Genomic DNA, 16,082 nt, shown 5'->3' with positions numbered 1-16,082 from the left:
TGGTGTGTGTGTGTGTGTGTCTGTAAGCATCTGAGCGCAGAGGGGAAAACAGGCAATGAGAACAAGCAGACAGACAAGGGAAAGAGCTTCCGAGCCAAAGATAAAAGGCGCGGCACATCCAAATGTGACGCTTTATGTAAATCAGACTTCTATAGCGGGTATCAGTAATTATTGGTGGGAAGAAAAGAGGCAGAACGATGTTGTGTGTCTGTGGCCTGTGCAGCAACCCAGACAGGCTTCATGAGGCCTTTCATCTCCATGCAATAAACAGTTTACACAGCTCAAAACGTGGTGTCACACACACACACACAAATCCGTAGCACGGACATGACATACAGGATAGGTGTTGAAGGCCCAAAATGGGTTTTTACGTTCTCTATCATAAGTGTATGTGTCTCAATATCCCACTGTGTGTGTGTGTGTGTGTGTGTGTGTGTGTGTGTGTGTGTGTGTGTGTGTGTGTGTGTGTGTGTGTGTGTGTGTGTGTGTGCGTGCGTGTGGGTATAAATAGAGTCATCGTCCCAGCAGAAACATAATCCCCCGGCTGAACCAGGAGGTAATGCAACGTAATGTAAACACAGTGTGTGTCATTAAGGCCCGTCCTGGTGGGCTGTCACTAATCACTACACACCATGACTGTTTAAGCAGCGATTACACAACACTAGCAAGGATACACAGAGAAAAGGAGACAGAGATTAGCATCACCAGTTGAATAACAGATCCACGTGCTGAATCGTGGCACCAGTTTGTCTAGAGCCCTTAAGCAGCAAAGTCAATCGGTTACTTCGAAATATGCTCACTGCTGGTATTGTTACACTGCTTTCATGTCAAACTATGGGAAAGACAAGAATTCACCTCCTCCAGTGTGCAGAACTTGGAGACATCTATTGGCAGACTTTGAATGGAGTCTATAATGACCTGGTTTGATCCTTGGCCACACTTGCTTCTTGTTTAGACTAGTATGGAGATGCTGTACTGAGGGCATGTGTAGGGATCGGATTTGCCTTAGAAGATGGACCAGGTCAAATACCAGTTGGAAGTTTGGTGGTTCAATCCCCGGTTCCTCCAATCTTATGCCAGAGTAGATACAGAACCACAGATTGGTTCATCAGTGTGTGTGTGTGTGTGTGTGTGTGTGTGTGTGTGTTAATCCTAATAAGGCAGAAAGTCCTTAGATGTAAAAAACAAAAGTGGTCAGTTGAAAAGTGTGATATTTAGCACTTATATGTAGGTGGAACTATAGGAGGAGAACTTCTGGTCAAAATCAGAAGAAAATTCAATTCGATTACATTTTATATTGTAGCCAAAATGCAACAACAGTCAGGCTAAGAGCAGTTTATATTGTAAGTTAAAGAACCTACAATAAGAGAGTGAAAACGTCAACAATCAGTTGATGCCAATGTGAGCAAGCACCTGGTGACAGAAACCTCCCACAGAACCGGTTGGGTATAATCTGTGAATCTCTGAGCATCTGTACTGATGCATTATTAAAATGGCAGTAAAAACCAACGCAATCGTACACTCGAGTCTTCAGTCTGATTGCTACAATAGGAGCAAAAGCCAGAAAGTCACAAAATTTTTGCCCTGATATGAGACTGCAGGGAGCAAATCTGAATATTTCCCAGAGCACAGAGCGTAGATTTTAGTGCTGTTTTGTGATAAGGTTGGAGATTGTAACCAATTGAATTCCTGCTCATTACCTTTCCTTCACACACAAGTAGAACAACTTTCAGTACACTGCCAGACATGTGCATGGGTGCAAAAGATCACAGTTATGAGCGCCTGTTTAAAAACTTTTAACCAGAAAGGCCTTTTTTCAGCCTACCCTTAAGTCACTATTTTATTTGCTAAAAAAAGTGCAAAAAGTACACAGTGGCAGCATGCTGAGAGAGGAATGGCTAAAAACAACTTCTTAAATCTTAAAGATGAATCGCGTTACTCACTGGGCGCATGTCTGAGTAGTGAGGAGGCAAATATCAGTCCAACAACACCAAGTGCTGATGTTGCACCATAACTCAGAGCTTGAACTTTCAGACTGTGCTTGTTATAATTAGCATTTTTAAAATAAGTTGTAATTGGCTTTTGAGATTTGTAAGGAAATAATGCACAGGTTTTACTAACTTCAGCTGATAATATCAACACTGACTGTTGGTAGATTAGAGTTAGAGGTAAACCTAAAGCAGTTTATATTCAACCAGTTGAGCTGTGGGTGCAAACAGACTTCCTGTTCTTAATATCAGCACTAGTGCTTTTTTTAGTTTCCCCAGAGCCCTGAAATCTATGTTTCTTGCGCTGCAACTGTTCAAGATTACTTTGTGTCATGTAGTATGTGAAGTAGTATTTTGTTGTTTGTATGTCTGACGTGCTAAATAAAAATTTGAATGACCAACTTGTCTTCCGTGTTATTCATTTTTCTGTGCTTCTCTAGGAAGTCCAAGGTTTTCTTTGTTTCCCAGCACTCAGGTGCATGGAGGAGACACCAGTAGACAAGCAAATACCTAGCAGAGCTGGACAGGGCCGTAGAAGGTCCTTAACTCATCAGCAGGATCAGTATCTGCTGCTTTGTGCAACGGGAAGGAACAGGATGAGCACTGCCAGAGCCCTTCGAAATGACACTCGAAACCACACTGGTCACACTGGTGCCCGATTGGCATTTGCCATAGAATACCAGAATCTACCACTGGAGCATGTTCACCCTTTGAACGTGTGAAAGATGTGAAAGAGTCTGGAGAAGCCGTGGAGAGGGTTACGCTGCCTGTAACATTGTTCAGCATGGCTGGTTTTGGTGGTAGGTCAGTGATGGTCTGGGAGGCATATCCATGGAGGGACACACAGGCCTCTACAGGTTAGGCAATGACACCTCGACCCCCATTAGGTATCGTGATAAAATCCTGGTGCAGTGGGTCCTGGGTTCCTCCTGGTACATAGCAGTGCCCAGCCTCGTGCGGCAGAGTATGTTGGCAGTTCCTGGAGGATGACTGGCCCCTACGCTCGCTTGACCTAAATCCAGTAGAACACCTCTGGGACATTATCTTATCCAACTAATAAAGTCGTGTCAATGTTCAGTAAATTAAAGTGAGAAAGTAAGAACGTGTGCAACTTGTAAAAGTCAGCAACTGCCATAGCTATTCCAAGCAACCAGTGAGGCTTCAGTGTTTGATTTCCTGTGCTTTGCAATTTGAGAATAGGTCAACAAATTGTCATATTTAGGTTTTTGTGCATTGTACCCTTTCACTCGTTATGCATTTTAGGTTGAGCACCAGCATGTAACACAGCTGCTGTATTACACTACACGGTAGAGAACATGTACAGAGCAGAGGGCCACATTGTTAAAAAAAAAAGAATAATTTGTCGACAGTCTGCGGAGCAGCTCCTATCAGTGAACCCTGCTTCCTGAAAAACAAGCTTTCCCCCGTTTCATCTCACCTTTGTGTCTCCTGTGTCTGATTCTGTGTTCACAGACGCAGATCAATCTGTTCGTTTGATCCCGTTGCTTTATTGTGTCCATTCATTTGTACAGGGACGAGTGTGGCGGCGGCAAATCCTTCTTATTCGTGCACGCGCGCGCATAGATACACGATTACGGAAAGTTCAAGGGGGTAAACAAATGCGGGGGCACTTAGATGTTTGTGTTTTCTCTCAGATGAATGCCCTCACACACAGTTATGCAGAAGCACACACACACACACACACACTCAGTGCAGTGTGCAAAGAGGCGTCTCCAAAGTTACATTAATAGCCATGTGCACGCACACATCCACAGGCCACACACATAAATCCACACAGTGCAGCTCCACTCCCACACTCCTAACAATGTACGCACATATTTCTGCACAGACTCACACTTATAGCCATGCATGCAGACACACACATCCAGCTGTATAATAGATGTGGTTGATAAGCCAGAACAAGAAGTACACTTTTTATGAGGTGAGACTTGGACTGCAGACATCTGGGCCTTGAGACCGAGGTTCAGGTCATTATTTTTCCCCCACTGTTTCTGCTCTGCTATTGTTTCAGCTTGTATATTAGACATTCCTCAGACATCATGCAAGATTACTGCAGGAGAATGAGACCATAAAAGAGTTTCTCACACACAGAAGGAGCACACAAGAGACAAAGAGGGTGAAAGATACACCAACCAAACAACATATGCATACACACACGCTAGTGTCACAGAAGCCTCACAGCCATTAACTTATCAAACGGGAGAAATTTTTTAATTGACTAATGGCCAGTGAGGTGCACGTGCTACCTAGAGAGAGATTAATGCGTCCAAATGCCCGACCGTGTAAGCGAGAAAGACACTCTTGCTTTTCTAATTGCTTCCTTCGATGGCTGTTTCCTGGGTAATGAGGCTGCGGGAGCATTAGGAGGTAAAGTGTGTTAGATGAGGAATAGCGTTATCTGGTTAGCACTAATGTAATGCCACCTAATCTGATGTGATCTAATCTAAACGGGATGCTGTGCCCTGCGGCGCTCCAGACTGTCAATGATGCAGCGCCATGCCCGGTGTGTGTGCGGCGCGCGCATGTTAGTTTAATCAAGTGGTTTTCATGGGCTCGCTACAGAAGAGGGCATTTCAAGTATGAAACGGACATTGATACACTCACTACTGGGGTTAGAGGTGATTTAATAACAATGAGGAGGATACAGTATCTCCTCATCATTGTCTTGTCTGAGATGATTTAATGATTAGGAAGTCTATAGCAGCCACTTAACAATAATTCTGAAATGAAATAATGATGCGGAATTTAATTTGGCTTTTGTTGGCCATACTGATACTACGATGGCCCTGAAACGCATTGCAACTTGAGAAAATGCCAATAAATAGAAACACAAAGCAAAACAAAATGCCACAAAAGCCCCCCCCCGACACAACAAAGACAACATTGTTTTTGGTGCTTCGCAGCAATTTTTTCTTAAGTTGCAACCATTGGAAGTGTTCTTGCTAACTTGATTTAGGTTTGCAACCCATCAGGATTTAACTCAACATCTGTTGAAGTTGGAACAATATGGGCTGTCCTTGGCGTTTGTAAAGCATTATATACAATTTTCTTCTTCTCTTTGCTGTGACACTACAGCAGGGGTGTCTAACTCTAATTTTCGAGACCTGCTGACCTGCAGCTTTTAAATGCATCCCTACTCCAAATCAAATGATTGGATTACCTCGTCAGCATGCCATCAAGATTGGCAAAGGGCTGATAACAAGCCATTCATTTGATTCAGGTGCATCGGAACAAGGATGCATCTAAAAGCTGCAGGACAGTAGCTCTTGAGGACTGGAGCTGGACACCCCTGCACTACAGGTTTCCCTTTTTTACTGCTGTTCTGAGATAGTACATTCCAGCCATTCTAAGCTTCAGCTCCCGAAGCAGTAGTAGGCTACAGATACATGGTACAACATTGGTCCCAGCCTTATTGAGCCTATGCAATGTTGAAAATGTAAAGTGACAAACTTTTGAATTATTTAGTTATTTTTTGCTCACATTTCTTCTCAACTTGCTACTTTGGGCATCCAAACAGCAGTGCAGAAAGTAAGTAAGTAAAAGATTGCACTCACGATATGTGTGAAGAGCTGCAGCAATATAACTTTGCTGTTCCCTCTGTGCCACACATAAGGTAACAGTGTTATGGTAGGTTTTTAGTGCTATACATGAAATTGTAACTCCCTCTTTGACCTTGAGCCTGGCTAAAGCCTTGCCTTTGCAACTCTGTTGTCGTTACGAAACCCGCAATGCGCAAAAACCACAGCACTCCAGTCATTATTGTTTCATGTTGTGCCAACCGCAAACTGGCAAGTCACATTAGCATTCTTATTGATGGGGTGAATTCAAACAGAAAGAACTATTTAAAGTTTCGTCAGGAAGTTGCTAAAGTCTTTTGTGGCTTATTGTACCTTTGGTTGTGGTGCCTTCATGGATCTGTCGTGGCAACAGTGTGACCAGTCTCACTCCCAACTTTTCATTTTTGGATTCTTGGCCAGGTTCCCTTGTATTCAAGCTAGATGCACTTCTTACTCATGAGCTTCATGTTAGCAGTGTGCAGAGTTAATGTTGTGAAAAGAATATTTTAGACCAAGCTGTGATGTTTCTGAGCTGTTTTAGTGACTCAACCTGACCGAAGAGGGAAAACTAAGAACCTGCGTGCTTTAACTGGATGCAAACTTTTTCTGACAACACTGGCTTGGCCAATGTACAAATTAAAATTTAGGCTTGACAATGGGAGTAAAGCTAAGCTAACTGGCTACTTGCTGTAGCTTCATATTTACTGAACAGATATTATAGTGGTCATGCTTATTTTTCATTATCTCAAAAGATCATATTTCGTACTAATGCAATAAATCTGGGGTTCAACAAGGCTCACTTAATATAATGGTTGATTTAGTAATTGTTGTTTAGTCTCTAAATAACAATGTCACCTTGTTATTATGGCATCTGACATATTCTGTTATAATAAACAATATAAGTCAAATGAACTTTTACCCCCGGTCTTAAGAAAACGTAAGAAATTTCAGTACCAGTAAAGTTCCTTGGAGTGATAATAGTTAAGAGATGGAATTGAACTTGTTGTGTTGATAAGGTTTTAGGAAAATTATTATAAAAAACTGATAATTTCGATAAAGAGCACGTAGAGTCATGTGAAAAAGAAAGCTTTCACAGGACTGCCTAGGGTCCTGTGAAAAAAGAAGTAATACCTCGTAGGAATTAAGAGCCTAAATCACAGCCATGTGCTGCTAATTAAATACACTTGATTAACTAATTATCAGCAAGTGTGACCATCTCTATAAAAGCAGAAGTTTTGGCAGTTTGCTTGTGTGGAGCGTTCAGGTGTGTGTTAACACAATGCCACAATCATCCCAAGAGTGAGCAGTCCAGCAAATTCACCACTAGGTTAATCCGTGTAACACTCTGAGATGCAGTTTCTGTTTTTGGTTTTTTTGGGGGGGTGGGGGGACTTCACAAGTCTCAGTTAGCATGTTAAATGTTCAACTTAATGACAGTACAATTAGAAAAAGGCCGGCTTGTTTGTTTGTCTCTAAAAACAACACGGCGGCAAAGCTTACATTTGCAAAACTGCATCTGAGCAAACCACAAGACATCTGGAACAATGTCCTTTGGACAGATGAGACCAAAGTAGAGATGGTTAATCATAAAGCACAGCACCACATTTGGCCAAAATAAACACAGCATATTCAATACAATTCACTTCACTTCAATTTCTTTTCTGTAGTGCCAATTCAAAATAACAGTCAGCTCAATGTGTTTTATATTGTGAGCTGAAGACCCTGCAATAAAGAAGAAGGAATGAAGAAAGAAAATAGCAACTATCAGATGACAGTGTATGAACAAGCAGCTGGCGACAGTGGGAAGGAAGAAGTCCCTTTTAACAGGAAGAAACCTCTGGCAGAACAAGGCTCAGTGCAGGGTGGCCAACTGCCAAAAGCATAAAACCAGTTGGCCGTGAAGGGAGAAGGACTAGATAAAAGACACCCGTGGATGAGAAGAGATTAATAATAACTACCGATTAAATGCAGAGTGTTGTATAAACACATGAGAGTAAAAAGAGGTAAGTGAAGAATTAATACTCAGCTAACCTAACTAAGTGGTCACCTGATTACCTGATCCAGGCCTAACTATAAGCTTTATGAAAAAAGAAAGTATGACCTAATCTGAAAGTAGAAATGGTGTCTGTCTCCCAAATCTTCTGGTTCCATAGAAGAGGGGCCTAAGATGGGGCAACAATACTCAAGACCTTGTATGTAATATTAGGAAATACACCAATTGTGTTTGTACTGATATTACATACAATACCAACTGTCAAGTATGCTGGTGCTTGTTTTGCAGCCTCAAGAACTGGGCATCTTCCAGTCATTGAGTAGATTGTTCACTCCTGTGTATACCAAAGTGTTTTAAAGTCAAATGTAAGGCCATCTGTTCAGAAGCTGAAGCATGGCCCAAAATGGGTTATACAAATCTACAAGAAAAGAAAATAATCAAGTCATTGCAATGGCTCAGCTGGTGTGCAACCTTTAACCCGAATACAATGGTGAGCTGTAACCTTAGGAGAGCTGCGCATAAATGAATGTCTGCAAACCTCAGTGAACTAAAACAATGTTCTAAAGAATAGTGGCTGAAAATTTCTATACAGCAAAGTGAGTAGAGACAAGGATGAAACGATTACTTCAGTGTTTTGCTGCTAAATGTGGTTCCACAAGCAACTAAATCAAAAAGTGAGCTCAGTTTTTCACAGGATCTGTCATATCTTGCTTTTTGGCATGACCACAATATTTGCTTTCCACAGGTTTTGTCAAAGATTACTTAGTTTTTTTTCTTTGTTTTTTGTTTTCAAGAATCATCCATCTGTGTGTTCATTTTTTCCTCTTTTAAAATCAAATCAAAATCAAATCACTTTTTATTGTCACATCACATGTGCAGGCACACTGGCACAGCACATGCGAGTGAAATTCTTGTGTGCGAGCCCCACAAGCAACAGAGATGTGCAAACACAACAACACAAACGAGCAAAATACAAGAATGGCCAACCTGAAACTAATAAATATATGTACAATATATAATAGTGTATGCATTTCTGGATGTGTATACTAAATATTTTCCTACGTGTGTGTGTGTGTGTGTGTGTGTGTGTGTGTGTGTGTGTGTGTGTATACACATTTTTACAAATTAAATAGTAAAAAAATAAAATAAAATAATAATAATAATAATAATAATAAAATATATAAAATATACAGAGTTGAATATGTGCAAAACAAGTGGCATTTATATACAGTGTGGAGTGCATAATGTTGAATGAAATGTTAAATCTTTCCTGCATAAACATCTGCTCTTCAAGGCAAAATAAAGGCTGAGACCAGTGCTTAAAGCAACAATAAGATAGGGATGAATTGGCAGATCCAGCAGAAGAGCTTGAAAGAAGAACTTTCTAAATACAGGCAGCATGCTATTTGACATCTCACTGAACCAGGAAATAACCGAAGCCATCATTTGATCACTCCATTGATTCTCTCTTTTTGATTTCATAGCCTTCAGGGCTGGAAAAGCCCTCGTTTTATAAGCCAGGATTAAGGACTGTTGTTTTGCTTTCTCCGTCTTACCGTCGTACAAATTAGAAAAACACATTTCCTATGCCTGTCTTGGAGGGTGGCCAGTGTCTTCACATGCCAACTCTACATTCCTCTGCCAGGGCAGGATAAAAGCTGAATAAATATTGTCTCTGGTTTGAGCGAGAAATACAGCAAGAGGGTCTTTTCTTGGTTTGGCAGGGGCAGAAAAAAAATGCGCATGTCTGCCCAGTACAATGGGGCAATATGTAAAGAGGTGTTCATCGCACATAAACACACTGTTTATTAATTCCATCACCGGCAGTACAGAGAGGGATTTTAAAATTTGGTTAATGACATGACCTTACTTTAATGAACCTGATTCTGTTTTATTCCTGGATTAAATATCAGGCTGTTTTTATAAAAAAAAGAGAGAGCTGTCTTAAAATAGTCACGTGCCCATACAATTCTGCATCACGTCCAGCAAATGTGAAGAGATTTTTTTAATTATCACTGTAATCAGTTACTAAAATCAACAAAACATGACTATTGGGGATTTCCCAAAAACAGGTAGTCTGGAACTAAAAGCAGGATGTTTTCCTAAAATTAACCACATAACTCTGATGTTGAAATCCATTAAACACAACATCAATGTCACTGATTTTAAAAAGAAGCTTACCCTCAAAACTTTAATATATGACATATATGAGCTTCTATTTTCACTGCTCCTCCTATAATACCCCCAAGTATACATGGTCCAAAAAGGGAAATGCGAGGGCTGCATTAGGGTTGTGTATTTTGCTTCTTTTCCAACACTCATGAAGGAAGAACACAAGCTCAAACACGTGCACGATGCACAATCGCTGACATGTTTCGCTGTTTCTTAGCGCTGAAAAGATCACAGAGCACCGATATACTTTTCCTCTTCAAGTGAGTAGCTTTTAAGGTCAATAAAGTCAAACTGCTGCTTATGGGAAACATGAAGCAAGTGACCCAAAAGGGACTTCAGATCACTTTGTGCTCATGTAAAAGCTGCATAGCCAAATCAATATTCATGGCGGTGCTAAAAAGCTTTCACTATAACACCAGCACCAATTTTAAAAAACACAGGAACCATGCATTTAAACCTTTTCCCTTGACACCTCTGTTTTGCCATGCCTCTTAAACTTCTACTCAAACTATTTTGGTATCAGCGCCTCTTCGTTGAGGGAGCGCAGAGGCCGACGAGGGAGCTGAAGAAAAAGGATGCAGAGGAAAGAGTGACAGGCTGTCTCTGTGGCCGTATAGATGTAAAGTGAGAAAGAGGTTGACCTTCCCAAGTAAACAGACTATGGGCTGTGTCACATAGTTGGCATGCACACAACTATTCCATCAGCTCCACCATAAATGGTAACAGTCTTAAACAGCACAGGGAGCTAAAACAGACACCCTCTCTTTACTCGTCCAACCCGCCCTCCACACATCACCCCCTCTATCCCATCATCTCTGAGTCCTAACACTCCCCTTATCCATATCCAACACTCTATTTCATTATCTTTTTATATCTCCGTCTCTGTGTCGCATACACATTTACATACACTGCTCGCGGGCACGTTCTGCTGCCCCTCTGCACACAGAGCATGTGTGCGCTGGTTCAAGTGTTTGTGTACGTTTTTCTGAGTGTGCATTTAAGAGATAGGAAACAGACAGAGGGGTTCTGTTATGTGTCACGGACAGCAAGGCTGAGGCTGTAGCTCTGCACAGGGGGCTGCAGAGTAACAGTAGGTCTGTATTTTGAAGGACGCGCATATGAATCAATTGGACCTGTGGTTTACATTTCAGGGGTTAAGTCACATCTGCACATACTGTACATATATGTGAATGTGTGTGTGTGTTCATTTGGACTCATTCAGTGTGTCAGATCCTTTTATATGTCTTGAGCTAAAGAGTAATTATTTGCAGAGCAGTATTTAAAGCTCATGGCTCATGGCCAAAAGTATTACATCTGCTATTTAATCACTATAATGGGTAAATATTCTATAGAGAGATGAAAAACAAAGTGGGCCTTAATATAATTTGAAAAGAATTATGCTGTAAATGCAAGACATGTTTCAGGCAGTTGTTTCAATCTGCCAACTAGCTGAACTAATTAAGCAACAAAAAAAATCTTTAAAAAACAATGACATATCAGCACTTTACAGAGTGTAACTTTAATGGCTAATTTCCCCCTCCATAGCAAGCATAGAGGAGCAAATGAATTTCTTTAAAAACTTTTTTGAAACTATTTAGATTTAAAGTTATGGACGTGGCTGCTTTGGCTTCCTTGACTGACAGGTGTGCTAGCATATTAGCCAATAATTGCTAACTCTGTTATATTAGCTTTAGCGTATAACTCTGTTATATTAGCTGTTAGCAGCTTTTCTAGCACTTAAATGGATTTATCTGTCAAAAACACATGCTTGCTTTGAGGTACAGCCCATCCAAGAAGTTTACCTTTTGAGTAAAATTCAAGTATTTTATTAGTCAGGCACTTTTAGACAGGCTATATGTTTATGAACGCTGGTTGCTAACCAGTCTAGCTAGCTTTAGCTTATGGGTTACAGTTGTTACATCCGTCCATTATATTGAATCTATGACCATAAACCCTCTTGTCTTAGTCTAGATATATTCTTGTAAGATTTAGAAAAAGGAAAGACTTGGGCAAAATTAGCTACATGCCCCACTTTTGGTGTTTATAAGAGCGCCAACAATCCAGCTGAATTTAGCTTGAAAAACCACATTAACTGTGCAACATGCTTACTCTAAGGATTTTTCTTCAATTGTACTATTGGGACATTGGCGTGAAAAAAAAAATCCAAAACCAATAGAGCACAACAATGTCTTTGCAACTAGCAACAGAATATGTGGCTGAGACATTTCAAAGTTAGCGGCAGTGGCTCTGGTGAGCAGATATAAAAGGTGGGATGTGAGACAGCTACACAGTTTTCGTTTGAAAGCATTTCAAATTAACTGCAGCCCGGCCATTATGTAATGTGTTACATTGTGTTTAGTAAAGGAAGTAAATCTCATACTGAAAACAAAGTGTGACACTCAGTTAAAGAGCTTCTGTGCTCACAGTCTCTGTCTGCCTGACAGCAATATCCGCTTTTACTGACATCAGAGCCATGAGTAAGAAAAAAGTGTGTTTAGGGTCTGAACTTTTGCCTCACACAAGTTAGGTGTATATATTTTTGTAACATTGCCAAAGAAATCAACTGAAAAACACAGAAGATTAAGGATATGAAACAACAGAAGTTTTAATATGTTGCATTGGTTTCAATACCTTTCCACAAAATATGTCTTTTCAAAATTAAAGCATACCCATATTGATGCCCTGCTGTGGTATTTGTCCTGCGTATAGAATTATGGATAATAAACTAGTGAGAAAAATGGAAATTACAGTTAGTCTGGATCTTAAAGTGAAATCCGCAAATACAAACAAACACAGCTGCAAAGTGAAAGCATATTCTCTTCTATCTGCTCATACTTTGCATACTTTGTGATTGATGAGCACGTGCAGTGCATTTATTTCCAGCAGACACCCTGACGGGCTCTTTGAAACAGGTTGCGCTTCGAGTTGAATTCACTTTGCACGTGTGTTGTAGTCGTGTTTCGCATGTTTGCCTCTTCATCAATTATTCATCAGCGTGGTCGTTTCATCTTCATAAATTCTCAGCCAGAACTCTATAACCTCATTTGGAGACGAATTAGACACATAATACCAGCTATATATTATGTGTCTGTGTGTCTCATCTATTTACAGAACAGAAGGGGGTACCAGAAAACGGGTCAACGTGATCGATAAGCTGTCACACTCAACGCAGGTGAAGCACTTTCTTAAAGGTGTAGTTTTTCTTTCTTTCTTTTCCCCTCAAACACAAACTTTGACTTGCAAACAGCAGATGATACTATGGCAGTTCTATGATTTGTTTGGATTACATGCTATATCCATAATTATGACATCTACATTGTCAAAAAGCATCAGTCAAAAAAACATCAGATCTCAAGGAGAAATATATATAGTGATATAGTCTGGGCATGGTTTAAGGAACAAAAGAATGCCACATGATTGGATTAAAAATGAAATCCCTGAGCTCCTGGACGGTCTGAGGTGCAACCTGGAAGCATCGGATGGACCAAAGCATAATGTCCCAGGGTTGTTCTATTGAATGTATTTCAGGCAAACGTGGGGGAAAGTCAATGATTTCAATTGATCAGTTCCTTTGTCCTCTAGGAACAGTCTGCATACTCTCACCACACAAGGTGGAGCATTGTCATAGACCAGGAGGAACCCAGGACTCACCGCACTAGTGTAGGGTCTGGTGCAGTGGGTCTTGCCAATAGGTTAATGGCACTCAGGGTTGCCTAGCCTGTAGAGGTCTGTGTGTCCCTCCATGGATATGCTTCCCCAGACCATCACTGAAACCACCAACAAACTGGTCATGCTGGACAATGTAACAGACAGCATAACAATTTCCATGTATTCTCAAGACCAGAACCTTCTCTAACATGTGAAAAACAGGTCACCAGTGATGCTCCTGCCATTTCTGGTGTTCTCTGGCAAATGCCCATCGGGCTACACGGTACCAGGCAGCGCGCAACCTATTCCTCTGAGCACAAAGGAGCAGGTACTGGTCCTGTTGGTGGGTTAAGGACCTTCTATGGCCCTGTCCAGCTTTCCTAGAGGAACTGCAGGATGCAGGTATTGCCTCGCTAGCAGCCGTGACGCTAACCTTAGCCTAGATTAACAAGGGATATTTCTCATTGTTCCTTTCGTTTCTTTGTGCAGTGTATGATGCATCCACTTTGTCTGAGCCACAACCCATATATTATTGAACACATTTGTTATTTAATCTAACCAAAAGTAAATACAGAAATTCCCACCGGGAAAGGCTATTTTAATCTCTGCTCTTGGGATTTCTGTTCATCAGCCAATTTCAGTAGATACTTTCATGTTTAGAACACGTCCGTGCGGAAGCGGTTGTAGCTAATTAAATATCCAGCTAATAAAACAGCTATTTCCTCATTGGAAAAGCTTATTCTTACCATATGGAGAGTGGAGCATTCATCCTAGATTTTTGCTCAATTTTTGCTTTCCCATTTGTTTCCCAGACTTTGAGAAGGTGAAACGCCGTCTCCAGGACACCAATATTTATCAAATCTCCAAATTTCTCTGTTTACTTTCGGTCAGACTTGGAAACAAACACTTGAAATGATTCATATAAAAATCTAGATCTTGGAAAGCTTTGAGGACATTGTGGTTTTCGCCCCTCCTGCTGAGTTTTTCTGCAAACAAGGTGAAGAATGCAAATCAACCACAATTATCCATCCTTATCCACTTATCCAACTTGGGGTCACTGGGGGAATTGAAACCTACTGCAGCTGTCATAGGGTGGGAAGCAGAATACACCCTGGACAGGTCACCAATCAATCACATGGCTAATCCACAATGACTTACACATGATTGAGAAATACGTAATACACACACACACGGCAGAATTATCCTCATTTTGAAAAAAAAAAGTATAATAATAAATATACAGACAGCAAACCACAACAACAACATAAAAGAACAAATGTGTTTGAATGTCAACAGGATGTAAAAAGAAATATTACTGAGAAGCAATGATGATGTGTTAGTGGCTGAGTCAGCGTTTCAGTAATTTTACTTATTTATTTTTGTTTGTGAAGAGAAAAATAACAAGGTGAAGCAGCCACTGTGGTTGAAAAAGAAGCCAATATATAAATGTCAAAAAGTGCAGTTCCTCTAATGGCATCACTTGACTGTTTCTTAAACATGAACTGCATTAAAGATGGAGGCAGCCACTATGACTTCACCTGCTGATGGTGAAAGGCCTTTTTGGAGTCACCATCTCGAAAGCTTCTTTTGAAGTGAAACACAACAAGCAATTTAATGGGTGGATCTGAGTGTGAGACTGAGGACTGCTTACTGATTGGTTAAACAATGGTCAACGTTTTCCTATAAGCGTTCCTAAATCTTTTTTTAAACCAGTGGTCAGCCATGCTGGCCACTAAAACAACAACAAGATTAGGGCACTTGCATCGACTTCATCTGTCTGAGGAGTACAGCCCCATAAACCTCCATGAGAAAGATCCTTCCTGGTACACGGTTTATCGTCTGTAGTTCTGTTTTCTCTAAAGTTTCCCATGCATGAGCTAATCCAACTGGTATAGCTAATAATGCCCAAGCTCTATTTGATCATCCAAAGATGCTGACATCCCAATTATGAATATACAGCTCATGACAGCTCAGTGAGACAACTGCATCCCATTTCAATAGTTCAGCTTCCCAACTGCCACTAAAGCTCATGAGCTTCAAGGATAATGCAAGACAATCCATAACTCTGTTAGACACAAAGCATGTTATCTTGTAAGATAAATGCCCTACAATAATACAGAGAAAAAAACCCAACAATCAGATCACCCCCTTAAGAGCAAGCACTTGGTAACAGTGTGAAGGAAAAACTCCCTTTTAACAGAAAAAACCTTCGGCAGAACCAGGCTCAGGGAGGAGCAGCCAACTGCCGTGACCGGTTAGGAGTGAGGAGAGGAAGACTGGACAAAATACATGCTGTGAAAGAGAGCCAGAGATTAATAATAACTAATGATTAAATGCAGAGTCGTGTGTAAGCACATCGAGTGTGAAAAGAGGCGGGTGAAGAACAAACACTCATTGCATCATTGGACATCTAACCTACAGAGGGAAGATTTAAGGTCACCTCATCCAGCCCTACCTATAAGCTTTATCAAAAACAAAATTTGAAGGCTAACCTTAAAAGTAGAGAAATAGTTTCTGGGACAACCCGGTAATAATGAAATCCAAAAGTCCAGCCTAAAGGTAATAAATGCATAAACTAATGTTTCAGCATCACTCCGAGACAGGATGTTTCTAAATGAAATGAAACATTTCAGTGTGGATATGTTTTAAATTAACTTAAAACACTTTATTTTTTTACTTTCTAATAAATTGCACATCATGCTG

At 40.6% G+C, this 16,082-nt stretch overlaps 1 protein-coding gene across 1 annotated transcript in view; it reads right to left on the bottom strand.

Annotated features, from left to right (window-relative positions):
• cacna1g (calcium channel, voltage-dependent, T type, alpha 1G subunit) overlaps window positions 1-16,082 on the bottom strand; it is a 350,831-nt gene that overhangs the window by 106,040 nt on the left and 228,709 nt on the right. The gene's annotated exons all lie outside the window — the stretch shown is intronic.

The sequence above is a fragment of the Diplotaxodon limnothrissa genome, linkage group LG8 (genome assembly GCF_057381915.1).
Source record: "Diplotaxodon limnothrissa isolate DT_005_m linkage group LG8, D_limnothrissa_male_GT1.1, whole genome shotgun sequence".
Taxonomy (NCBI): Eukaryota; Metazoa; Chordata; class Actinopteri; order Cichliformes; family Cichlidae; genus Diplotaxodon; species Diplotaxodon limnothrissa.
This window is presented reverse-complemented; position numbering and strand designations above follow the sequence as displayed.